This window comes from Delphinapterus leucas, chromosome 18 (genome assembly GCF_059928025.1).
Source record: "Delphinapterus leucas isolate spDelLeu-1000000601 "Yukka" chromosome 18, BTC_Dleu_Yukka2, whole genome shotgun sequence".
In the NCBI taxonomy this organism is placed as follows: Eukaryota; Metazoa; Chordata; class Mammalia; order Artiodactyla; family Monodontidae; genus Delphinapterus; species Delphinapterus leucas.
This window is the reverse complement of record NC_143146.1, coordinates 66,293,967-66,307,365: the sequence shown is the minus strand read 5'-3', so window position 1 is coordinate 66,307,365 and position 13,399 is coordinate 66,293,967. Positions and strand designations below refer to the sequence as shown.

The following is a 13,399-nucleotide window of genomic DNA, read 5'->3' as shown; positions in this document are numbered from 1 at the left end:
GGTGTAAGGTTAGGTTGTTTATTTGAGATGTTTCTTGTTTCTTGAGGTAGGATTGTTTTGCTATAAACTTTCCTCTTAGAACTGCTTTTGCTGCATCCCATAGGTTTTGGGTTGTCGTGTTTTCATTGTCGTTTGTTTCTAGGTATTTTATGATTTCCTCTTTGATTTCTTCGGTGATCTCTTGTTTATTAAGTAGTGTATTGTTTAGCCTCCATGTGTTTGTATTTTTTACACGTATTTTCCTGTAATTGATATCTAGTCTCATAGCGTTGTGGTTGGAAAAGATACTTGATACAATTTCAATTTTGTTAAATTTACCAAGGCTTGATTTGTGACCCAAGATATGGTCTATCCTGGAGAATGTTCCATGAGCACTTGAGAAGAAAGTGTATTCTGTTTTTGGATGGAATGTCCTATAAATATCAATTAAGTTCATCTTGTTTAATGTATCATTTAAAGATTGTTTCCTTATTTATTTTCATTTTGGATGATCTGTCCATTGGTGAAGGTGGGGTGTTAAAGTCCCCTACTATGATTTTGTTAATGTCGATTTCTCCTTTTATGGCTGTTAGCATTTGCCTTATGTATTGAGGTTCTCCTGTGTTGGGTGCTTAAATATTTACAATTTCTATATCTTCTTCTTGGATTGATCCCTGTATCGTTATGTAGTGTCCTTCTTTGTCTCTTGTAATAGTCTTTATTTTAAAGTCATTTTCTATGATATGAGAATTGCTACTCCAGCTTTCTTTTGTTTCCGTTTGCATGGAATATCTTTTTCCATCCCCTCACTTTCAGCCTGTATATGTCCCTAGGCCTGAAGTGGGTTTCTTATAGACAGCATATAGATGGGTCTTGTTTTTGTATCCATTCAGCCAGTCTGTGTCTTTTGGATGGAGCATTTAATCCATTTACAGTTAAGGTAATTATTGATATGTATGTTCCTATTACCATTTTCTTAATTGTTTTGGGTTTGTTATTGTAGGTCTTTTCCTTCTCTTGTGTTTCCTGCCTAGAGAAGTTCCTTAAGGATTTGCTGTTAAGCTGGTTTGGTGATGCTGAATTCTCTTAGCTTTGTCTTGTCTGTAAAGGCTTTAATTTCTCCGTTGAATCTGAATGAGATTCTTGCTAGGTAGAGTAATTTTGGTTGTAGGCTTTTCCCTTTCATCACTTTAAATATGTCCTTCCACTCCCTTCTGGCTTGCAGAGTTTCTGCTGAAAGATCAGCTGTTAACCTTATGGGGATTCTCTTGTGTGTTATTTTTCCCTTGCTGCTTTTAATATTTTTTCTTTGTGTTTATTTTTTGATAGTTTGATTAATATGTGTCTTGGCGTGTTTCTCCTTGGATTTATCCTGTATGGGACTGTCTGCACTTCCTGGACTTGATTGACTATTTCCTTTCCCATATTTGGGAAGTTTTCAAGTATAATCTCTTCAAATATTTTCTCAGTCCCTTTCTTTTTCTCTTCTTCTTCTGGGACCCCTATAATTTGAATGTTGGTGCGTTTAATGTTGTCCCAGAGGTCTCCCAGTCTGTCCTCAATTCTTTTTCTTTAAATCTGCTCTGCAATAGTTATTTCCACTACTGTATCTTCCAGGTCATTTATCCTTTCCTCTGCCTCAGTTATTCTGCTTTTGATTCCTTCTAGAGAATTTTTAATTTCATTTATTGTGTTGCTCATCATTGTTTTTTTGCTCTTTAGCTCTTCTAGTTCCTTGTTAAGTGTTTCTTTTATTTTCTCCATTCTATTTCCAAGATTTTGGATCACCTTTACTATCATTATTCTGAATTCTTTTTCAGGTAGACTGCCTATTTCCTCTTCATTTGTTTGGTCTGGTGGGTTTTTACCTTGCTCCTTCATCTGCTGTGTGTTTCTCCGTCTTCTCATTTTTCTTAACTTACTGTAGTTGGGGTCTCATTTTTGCAGGCTGCAGGTTCATAGTTCCCGTTGTTTTTGGTGTCTACTCCCAGTGGCTAAGGTTGGTTCAGTGGGTTGTGTAGGCTTCCTGGTGGAGGGAACTAGTGCCTGTGTTCTGGTGGGTGAGGCTGGATCTTGTCTTTCTGGTGGGCAGGACCGTGTCCGGTGGTGTGTTTTGGGGTTTCTGTGACCTTATTATGATTTTAGGCAGCCTCTCTGCTAATGAGTGCGGTTGTGTTCCCGTCTTGCAATTTTTTTGGCATAGGGTGTCCAGCACTGTAGCTTGCTGGTCGTTGAGTGTTGGTGGGTCTTAGCATTGAGAGGGTGATCTCTGGGAGAACTTTTGCCGTTTGTTATTATATGGAGCTGGGAGGTCTCTGGTGGACCCATGTCCTGAGCTCAGCTCTCCCACCTCAGAGGCACAGGCCTGACACCCAGCTGGAGGACCAAAACCCTGTCTGTCACACGGCTCTTTTGGGAGGTCTGAGGTCTGCCAGTGTTCAGTAGGTGTTCTGTAGGAGTTGTTCCACATGTACTTGTATTTCTGATGTATTTGTGGGGAGGAAGGTGATCGCCACGTCTTACTCCTCCGCCATCTTGAAGATCTCCCAACACTAATCTTCTAATCCATGAATGTGGCATATCTCTCCATTTAAATAGGTCTTTTATCTCCTCTAGTAATGCTTTATATTGTTTCTATATGTTTTTATAATATTTTTAGTATCTTTACTGAGTATATTAGTTTTTGAGGGTAAGATATTTTGAAGACTAATTTTTCCACCAGACCGATCCTTCAAAAATGTATATCTGCTCAAAGCAAGATAGCTGCCTAAATCCTTCTGTGGATTACCTTTGGTGTTATTATTTAGACTCTAACAAGGCATACATATTCCTCATAAACTGGTTCTTTCTTTTTGTCAGCCTCATCTTTCACAAGCCTTATTATTTCCTTTAAATTCCAGCTGCACAGAACTCCATATTAACCTTGATATTTTCCTTTCTTACTCCTCATACTTACTGAGTTCATTGACTAGTACTATCAACTCTATCTCCAAAACTATATCCAAAGTTCACTCACTTTTTGTCTTCTCCACTGCTTCCATTCAAGCCAACCGTATCTCTGTCTTGACTGACTGTAATAGCTTCTGTTTTTATTGTTACCTCCCAATAATCCATTCCCTACATAATAGCCACAGTAAACTTTGAAAAACATAAATCACTATATATCCCTTTTGCTTAAAATCGTCTGGTAGGAAATAGAATAAAAACTCTTTACTCTGGCTAATGTAGCCTGATAGAATTTGATTCCCGACTACATGTCAGGTCTCTTTTCTTTTTGGTCAATACATTCCTCTGCCTCATTCTTGGCTCCTCAAACACATCAAGGCTTTGTCATTTTTTACTGTTTCCTCTGCTTCAGATGTATTTTAACCCACCAAATGTAAGCAATGGGAGAGCAGAGGCCTTGAGTGTCTGGCCCATGCCCCCATACCCAGTCATCTAAGTGTTCAGTAAATACTTGTTGAATAAATGAATGTATGCATTTCTTTTTGATTCCTCACATGCACTGGACTCATCTCATTTATTTCTCTTTGGCTAAAACATCTTTCTCTGCTTTTCTCTTACAACCTTTCTCACCTTTGCCTAAAAACATAATCACCTAAATATTAGTTTGGTTTTATCATCTGGCTAGCTTTCCTCCTCCATCCCTACCCTGCCATCTTATTCAGGGAGTGATGGGAATTGTAGTCTCTGCTGTGTATCTCTGGATACATTGTATGTACTCATGGTATATCAATATCTTTTCTACAAGATTATAAATCCCATGCAGCAGGGGTTGCTTTTTCCCTACTTCATTTGTAGTGCCAAACACTGCATCTTGTTCATGGAATAATTGCTCGAGTATCTGATGCATGAACAAAGGAGTAAATGAATGAATAAATCTGTTTTGAATTCCCAGAGGCACTTTTAATTTTATTTCTGTCTCTTATCTGTGTTCCATAGTACTATTAGTATCTGAAAAATAACCTCTAGAGAGCAAATTGCTATATTTCATTTGCTATATCCAAGAATCTATCCAAGAATCTTTATTCAAGAATCTCAGATAAGAAATATTATCTGAACAATGTCTTTTTTTTTTTTTTTTTTTTTTGCGGTACGTGGGCCTCTCACTGTTGTGGCCTCTCCCGTTGCAGAGCACAGGCTCCGGATGCGCAGGCTCAGCAGCCATGGCTCACGGGCCCAGCTGCTCTGCGGCATGTGGGATCTTCCCGGACCGGGGCACGAACCCATGTCCCCTGCATCGGCAGGTGGACTTTCGACCACTGCGCCACCAGGGAAGCCCAACAATGTCTATTTTTTTGACTTTGTAGTTTAACTATCTCCAATGACTGTAAGCAAAAACTTGTTGATGGGAAAAAAAAATATTTCTATAGAATTAAAGCGCTAATATCTACCATTATTTTTTTTCTAGACCACATCAACCCCTTTTAATGACTCCAGAATATCCTGACTCAGGGACAGTGAGGCACTTTGGACCATTGAGCAATTCTGTTGAAGTAAATATTCAACAATTTTTTTTTCCTTTGGCCCTGCCACATGGCATGTGGGATCTTAGTTCCCTGACCAGGGATTGAACCCATGCCTGCTACAGTGGAAGCATGGAGTCTTAACCACTAGACAGACACGGAAGTCTTTTACTGAAACTTAGAATCTGCAAATATTCTAAATTTGCTATCTCTCCTCTATTACCTGAAGATTTTCTCTGAATGATTCTGGCTTCTTTCCTTGTGCCTCTGGCTTCCTAGCTTATTCTTTCTTGGGTTTCTGAATACTTGTGCTAGCTCATCTGTTGAACTGCATTTTGGACCTGGATGCAAGGTTTAGGTTTGCATTTTATTTTTCTTTTCTTTCTTATATTCAAGCTTTGAACCTAGCCATTGTCACAACCTAAGTCCCCAAGATGCAGACATTTTCCAAAAGAAAAAAAGTATTAAGAAATCTAAATTAACAGAAATATGGTTTCTTAATTGTTACTTCTATATGGTTAGTTAGAAATTTACAGTTTTTATAAATGTAACTAGTAAATAATCGCTACTTAAAAATGGTTCCACAAAACCAATCATCCTTATCTTTGAGATTTGAATAATAAAATGTTATCAGAATTACTCTCTACATCAAGTTTTAGCAATTAAATAATGAAAATTATGAAAAAGGATTACTTAATCATTAGAAAGATACTGAAATCACACCTAACTGTGTGAGAAAAACTTTATTAACAGACTGTATACCAAATCAAAGCAAAGTTTAATTTCAGTATTAATGATGATGATGATGATAAATTAGTCTGGTACTTATACTAATGAAAAACAGGTTTAGTCCAAATAGAGTTATGCTTACTTGACACTCTCAAATATGGCATACCGGAGTTATTTTTTACCTTGACTTCAACTAAAATTGTTCCTTCTAGTTTTCAGAAGGAAACCTTGCCAGGAAACAGTTCCACTGTCTAACTTCTAATGAGTTACTATGATCAGTGAGCCAATTTTTCTTTAGCCTATGTACTATTTTATTGGTAACATTTTAAAAGCATAAAGTAAATTACCACACCTCCATTTTTTTAAATTTATTTTTATTTTTTGGCTGTGTTGGGTCTTCGTTTCTGTGCAAGGGCTTTCTCTAGTTGCGGTGAGCGGGGGCCACTCCTCATCGCGGTGTGCGGGCCTCTCACTGTCGCGGCCTCTTTTGTTGCAGAGCACAGGCTCCAGATGCACAGGCTCAGCAGTTGTGGCTCACAGGCCTAGTTGCTTCACGGCATGTGGGATCCTCCCAAACTAGGGCTCGAACCCGTTTCCCCTGCGTTGGCAGGTGGATTCTCAACCACTGCGCCACCAGGGAAGCCCACTGGTGGCTTTTAACCAGACCTAATAAATTTACCTCATATTATAAACTACTTTAAGAGTAGTTTAGAAACAAGCTTTGCATTTTAAAAATTTCCTAGTGGTCAAACATTCACTGGCACTCAATTTTCATCTAGGGTGAAATGATGCATCAGAGCAGATACATTTTTCCTGACACAGAATAGTGCTCAGTAAGTAGAAGTTACCATTATCCTTATTCCCTGCCATTATTTATTTTCCTTAATGAGATTTTCTTCCAGTTGACTTTGGATAAGTGAAAATTTCTATTAGAAAGTTCATTTTGGTAAAGTCCAGAACAATTAATAATTGGATATAAAATCTTGTAAAACTGCATATTGTTGAAACATTGCAACAGTTCTGTGGGTTGGGGGTGGAAAGAGAGGTTGAATGGGGAGGAAGATTGGAAATTTTAACTGGAATAGCTACTTCTACAGAGGCTTAGCAAAAAAATAAAAATAACTCTTTAGAATGTGAAAATAGGTAGCCTAGGGTAGATTTTTTTCTAAAGGGAATAGACCCCAGAATCCTGGAGAGTCATTAACTCAGTTGTTACTTTTCCATTGCCCCGTCAATGACTGAGTGTAGACAATTCTGGTGATATTTAACTTCAGCATAAATTGTTGTGTCTTCCTTTACCTATACTCTGAATCCTGTCCCCTTCTATTTCTGAAGGACATTGCTTTATGGATTATTGTCTTTGTTAAACATTTTTGTTTCTATAACTTCTTCCTCCCAGGTCATAGGAATACTCAAAGTGCTCCCTTCCAAAACTCCAAACTCCATATGTCCAAATTCTACTCTGTTCTTCCTGCCCTTCTTTACCTTCAATCTAGCTATATCTTGCTTTCTTTCATTTCCTTCTTCTAATCCATTATACATTTTAGTTACTTTTCTTGCATTGTTGCATTAGCTAGGATTTCCAGTATAATTTTGAATAAGAGTGGTGAGAGCAGACATCCTTGCCTTGTTCCTGATCATAGACAGGAAAGCACTAATTTCTCACCATTAAATATGATGTCAGCTGTAGGGTATTTGTATATGTTCTTTATGAAGTTGAGGAAACTCCCTCTATTTCTTGTCTGCTTAGAATTTTTTTTTTATCATGAATGAGTGTTGGATTTTGTCAGGTGATTTTTCTGCATGTATTGATATAATCATATCATTTTTCTTCTTTAGCCTGTTGATGTGATAGTTTACATCAATTGATTTTCAAATACTTGAAATAAATCCCTCTTGGTCATGGTATATATCAGTAATTCTTTTTATATGTTGTTGGATTTGATTTGCTATTATTTTGTTGAGGATCCTTACATTTATGTTAATGAGAAATGTTGGTTTATAGTTTACCTTTCTTGTAATGTCTTCACTCTTGGTATTAGGGTAGTGCTGGTCACATAGAATGAGTTAGGAAGTTTTCCCTCTGCTTCTATTTTCTGGAAGAGATTGCAGACAATTGGTATAATTTCTTCCTCGAATGTTTGATAGAATTCACCTGTAAACCCATCATGATGTGGTGCTTTCTGTTTTGGAAGGTTATTAATTATTGATTCAGTTTCTTTAATAGACATGGGCCTATTCAGATTGTCTGATTCATCCTGTGTAAGTTTTGATAGATTGCATCTTTCAAGGAATTAGTCCATTTCATTTAGGCTATTAGACTTGTGGGTATAAAGTTGTCCATTATGTTCTTTTATTATTCTTTTAATGTCCTTGAGATCTTTAGTTATTTCTCCTCTTTCTGATATTAGTAATTTCTGTCTTCTTTTTTTGTTAATCTGGCTAGAGGTTTATCAATTTTATTAGTCTTTCCAAAGAAGTTGCGTTTGGTTTTGTTGACTTTCTCTATTCATTTCCTAAATTCAACTTCATTGATTTCTCTTCGAATTTTTATTATTTATTTTCTTCTGGTTCCTTTAAATTTAATTTGCTCTTCTTTTTCTCTTTTCATAAGGTAAAGGTTTAGATTTTTGATTTTGGATCTTTCTTCTTTCTAATATGATAAATTTCTCTCTAAACTCCGCCTTTGCTGCATCCTACAAATTTTGATAAATTATCTTTTCATTTTCATTTGGTTCAAAATATTGTTTACCATCTCTTGAGTCTTTTTCTCTGACCCATGTTTTATTTAGAAATGTATTTTTTAATCTCCAAATATTTTTTAATTTTTCAGCTATTTTTTCATTATTAATTTCTGGTTTAATTCTATTGTGGTCTGAAAGCATACTTTGAATAATTTATATTCTTTTAAATTTGTTATGGTGTGTGTATGACCCAGAATGTGGCTTATCTTGGTTCCCTGAGAGCTTGAAGAGAATGTTTATTCTGCTATTGTTGGGTGAAGCATTTTATAGATGTCAGTTAGATCCAGTTATTGATCATGCTGTTCAGTTCAACTACGTTTTAAATTTTTTTTTTTGCCTACTGGCTCCGTCAGTTTCTAAGAGGATGTTGAATCTCTAACTATAGTGAAGTCTAACCTTTCTCCTTGAAGTTTTATCAGTTTTTGTCGATGCTTTGTTGTTAGATGCATACACATTAAGAATTGTAAAATTTTCTTAGAGAATTGACTACTTTATCATTATGTAATTATCCTCTTTATCTCTGATCATTTTTCTTGATCTGAACTCTTCTTTGTTTGCAATTTATACAGCTGCTCTAGCTTTCTTCTGATTAGTGTTAGTGTCGTATGTCTTTTCCTATCCCTTTACTTTTAATGTATCTGTTGCTTGCTATTTAAAATTGGTTTCTTGTAGACAACATATAATTGGGTCTTTTTAAAAAAATTCACTCTGAAAATCTCTGTCTTTTAATTGGTGTATCTATATCACTGACATTTAAAGTGATTATTGACACAGTTGGATTAATTTCTGTCATATTTTTACTGTTTTCTATTCATTGCCTCTTGTTCTTTTTTCTTTTTTAACTTCTACTCTTTTTCTACCTTCTATGGTTTTAATTGAACATTTTATGATTTTTTTTCTCTCTTCTCTTAGAATATCAAGTTTACTTAAGTTTTTTTTAGTGGCTGCCCTCAAATTTTCAGTATAAATTACTACTAATCCAATTTCACTTTCAAATAATACTATACTGCTTCACAGATACTTATAACAGAATATTATCAGTTTCTCCTTTCCATCCCTTATAACATAGTTGTCATTGATTTCACTTATCCAAAAGTTATAATCACTGAATATATTATTATTTTGAAAAAACGTTATCATATCACTCAAGAATAAGAAAATATCTTACTTTGCCTTTATTTATTCCTACCCTAACATTCTTCCTTTTTAAATGTAGATCCAAGTTTCTGACCTGTATCATTTTCCTTTTCTCTGAGGAGCTTCTTTTAACATCTCTTGCAAGGCACATTTACTGGTGAAAAATTTTTGTTTTCCTGAGAAAGTATTTCTCCTTTACTTTTGAAGGCTAATTTCACTGGATAGAAAATTTTTTTGTTGGCCGTTTGTTTTTTACTTCCAGTACTTTAAATATTTTACATCACTCTCTTCTTGTTTGCATGAAGAGAGGTGTGATATAATTTGCATCCTTGCTTCTCTATATAAGTAAGGTAGTTTTCTCCCCATGGGCTTATTTCAAGATTTTCTCTGTGTCTGTAACTTTATACAGTTTGAATATGATATACCTAGGTATAGGTTTTGGGGGGGGTTTTTTGTATTTATCCTGCTTGGTTTTCTCTGAGCTTCCTGGATTTGCTCTGGTGTCTGTCATTAATTGTTGAAAACTCTCAGCCATTATTACTTCAAATACTTTCTTCTGTTCTCTCTTTTTTCTCTTTCTGGTATTCCTGTTATGTATATGTTATACCTTTTGTAGTTGTGCCACAGTTCTTGGATATTCTGTTCCAATTTTTAAAATTCTTTTTTCTCTTCACTTTTCTGTTTTAGAAGTTGCTATTAACATTTCTTCATGTTCACTGATTCTTTCCTTGGTTGTATGTAGTTTATTGATGAGCCCATCAAAGTCATTCTTCATTGTACTGTAGTGTTTTTGATTTCTAGCATGTCCTTTAAATTCTTAGAGTTTTCATCTTTCTGCCTACATTATCCATCTATTCTTGTATGTTGTCTGCTTTTTATGTTGGAGTCCTTAGCACATTAATCATAGTTGTTTTACATTTTCAATCAAATAATTCCAGCATCACTATCATATCTGAGTCTGATTCTGATGCTTTTCTGTCTCTTCAAACTTTTTATACTTTAGAATGCCTTGTAATTTTTGTGAAAGCTGGACACAAGGTACTGGGTAAAAGTAACTTAGGTAAATAGGACTTTGGCATAAAGTGTTATGTTTATCTGTAGCTGTAGGTGTCAGGAGCTAAAACTTCCTCTAATGACTTTGTTGTCATCACTATTACCTTTGGGTTCCCTTCAATAAGGTACTGTTCTTTTAGTTGTAATCCCCTGTTATTATAAACAGGAACTCTAAGACGTGGTAGTGAAGTGTGAGGGAAGTGTAGGCATTCTTTAGACCTATGATTAGGTCTCAAAATTTTAGTGAGCCTGTGCCCCTAGGCTGTGACTTTCACAAATGCTTCTTAGTGTTTTGTCCGCCCTTAAGTGGGGCAGGAAGGCTAAAGAGGATTGGTGTTGAGTATTTCCCTTCCTCTAGGTCTGTTAAGACCTGTTTAAATCCCAGTCTGTTTGGCCCTGGTAAAATAGCTTTGCCTAAGAAGAACAGAATAGTCTGGGCTTACTCCAAAATGGTTATTTTTTGTTCTCCTGCTCGAAGCATGAGGGAATTTTTCTCTGATATTCACTGAGAGTATCTAGTTGGCCTCTTGAAGGTAAAATTCATTAAATTGTAAGGCCCCACCCCTTCCCATCTAGGCACTCCTGGAATTTTTAACTCTCAGACTTGTCCACATTAAACTTACAGCAATTAATTAATTGCAGTTTAAATTTTCCCACCTGAGTAATGATTCCTGCAGAGATTTCTGCTTCTGGGTTTCTACTTTGATAAGTTTTGATTCCCTGTATCTTCCTGTTTGCCTCTCCAATTTGGGGGGCAGCGGTTTGCCCTGTGACCTCACTTCTTTGCTTCATATTCAAGCAGAGCTGTTGGTTTGCATTTTGTTGGGCATTTTTATTGTTGTGAGAATGGGAGTGATGGCTTCCATGTTCCTTACATGCTGACTGGTTCTTCCCTTCCTTTAAACAGCAAGCTTATTGAAAAAGTGTTCTATACTCACTTTTTTTTCTCTATTACCCATTTCTCATTTCCTAGATATCCAGATTTTGCTATCACCGTCCAAAGATATGGCTCTTAATAAGGTGACTAGTAAACTTTTAATTGCCACCTCTATTCCTCTCAATTGCTCTGCTCCAGTCCAAGCTGCCTCTCAGACCTAGACTAATAAAATTTCTTTAACTGGTCTCTTCACTTACAGTCTTGCCCACTCCAGTCCAATTTCTATATAATAGCTAGGTGTTTGTATTGTTGGAGTTAAGATATGGATTAATGGGAAAAGACTGGCATACACAGCTGCTGTAAATTCCCTGTTTATCTTAGCTGAGAATACAGAATTTAATAGAAATGAAATGACTACACTGAGCAGGAGCAAACAGCCAAATATCTTGTTCTTTGATTCCTAGCTGGTGACAGTTTCCAGAATGGCAGCATCCAGTTACAGTTGAGAAAAAAGTCTAACTCTTCCACTGCCGCTGTCTGACTTTTACCATATAAAACAAGTCTAAGTTATATTGCTGGATACAAGCATTTTCCCCCCTGCCTATTATATAAACAAGACATTTAAAAAGTTTTAACTTCATGTAGCTATATGTCAGGGGACTTGATTAGACTTGAAATATGTCCAATAACTGATTTATAGCAATTTTTCACCATGTAATTATTTTAAAAAAGGATAGTTGTGTAGTGAGGGGTGGGTGTTTAATATTTTTTGGAAACATGTAACTGTTATTTCCTTATCAAGGTCATTGAATGACATAAAGCAGAACTTCCTTAAATTCTGTTGTGTTTACAACTAACTTATGCAATTAATTATAGATCAAAAAAATTTACTGTTTTGAGAGTCTAATTAGACAATTTCATTGGACGGATGAGTTTTAGGAAAGATGATTAGAGAAAACAAGGATGGTACATATTTACTGTGCCTTATTATCTGCAATTTTCAGAAATATGGTGAGCACATCATTTTATAAAGTGTAGAGTGGATGACTTTCATGTTCTAAAATAAAGATGGAGGGGCTTCCCTGGTGGCGCAGTGGTTGAGAGTCCCCTGCCGATGCAGGGGACACGGGTTCGTGCTCTGGTCCGGGAAGATCCCACATGCCGCGGAGCGGCTAAGGCCCGTGAGCCATGGCCGTTGAGCCTGCGCGGACGGAGCCTGTGCTCCGCAACGGGAGAGGCCACAACAGTGAGAGGCCACAACAGTGAGAGGCCCACATACCGCAAAAAAAAAAAAAAAAAAGATGGAGGTTTGAAAAACATCAATATGAATTTGCTTAATGAGATTCATTTGACTTCTATTTTTTATGGCTTCATGGGTCTAGGACTCAGCATGGTGCCTTTAAAATAGTCAGAATTCTCTTTATGAATGAATATAAATGTACTAATATTAATCAACAGATATATAAGTGTATATGTTGAATACATGAATATATTTGTTGACATAGTTGTTGAATAAATTGATGACAAAAAATTCACAAGAATTAAAAGAAAACTGGTGTACTTATGGTAAAGTGAATCAGTAGAATTCCTAAAACATTTCAAATTATATACTTTAAAATGCACAAGTAATCATAAAAATTAAAAATGGAGTTGCTCTTTCTTTGAAATTTACTTGTTATTCCTGCTATCATAAGTATCTGTCCCACAAATTCATTTTTGAATTGAAATCAAGTTAAATTCAGTAATCCCACAGAAGTAACAGGATTGGATTAATGAACTGTTGATAAATATTAGATTATATTTGATTTCTTTATGTATAGAAGTATTGGAGAAGTCAGTTCTATTCAAATCTAAAGTTTTCATTCTTTAGCAGTAAATGAGATAAAAATACCACAGCACAGAATATTTGTGAGGATTAAATAAAAGCATAGGGTCATGTTAGTGTAAAAGTGTAAAAGTTTTGTTAATTACTTTATTCAACAGATATTCATTGAGTCACTTTGTGCTGGGGATACTGCAGTGAAAAAGATGACAAAGTTCCTGATCTCATGGAGTTTATATTCTCATGGGGCAATCCAAACAGTAAAAATGTAAACAAAATTGATAATTTGAAATAGCAAAGATTACTGTGACAAATAATCTACAACTAGAATTTTTATGCTATATACTATTTTTTAAAAACCCATATTTTCATGAAAACATTATAGGTACAAATTAGAATTTACTGTTGGTTCTTAAATCATTGACTACAGAATAGAGAAATACCCTGATATGACATTTTTAATTACAGTTTTGGCCAACAATTCTGTTACACTGCTTCCTACAAGTAGACACCATAGGATTGAACAATTAGTTGTTTACTTTTCCAATTCTTTTGCTTTTTTATGTTTTAAGAAATTTTTTTTCATTTGGTG

The 13,399-nt window shown here is 35.5% G+C and overlaps 1 long non-coding RNA gene across 3 annotated transcripts in view; it reads left to right on the top strand.

Annotated features, from left to right (window-relative positions):
- Positions 1–13,399, top strand: part of LOC111175257 (uncharacterized) — a 323,793-nt gene that overhangs the window by 247,353 nt on the left and 63,041 nt on the right. For 2 of the 3 annotated variants that reach the window (XR_016388717.1, XR_016388719.1), the window contains exon 5: positions 1–13,399. This exon is cut by the window's left edge and continues 37,679 nt beyond it; it is cut by the window's right edge and continues 49,641 nt beyond it. The exons of the other annotated variant lie outside the window; for it this stretch is intronic. This is a non-coding gene — a long non-coding RNA (uncharacterized LOC111175257). 3 annotated transcript variants of the gene reach the window in all.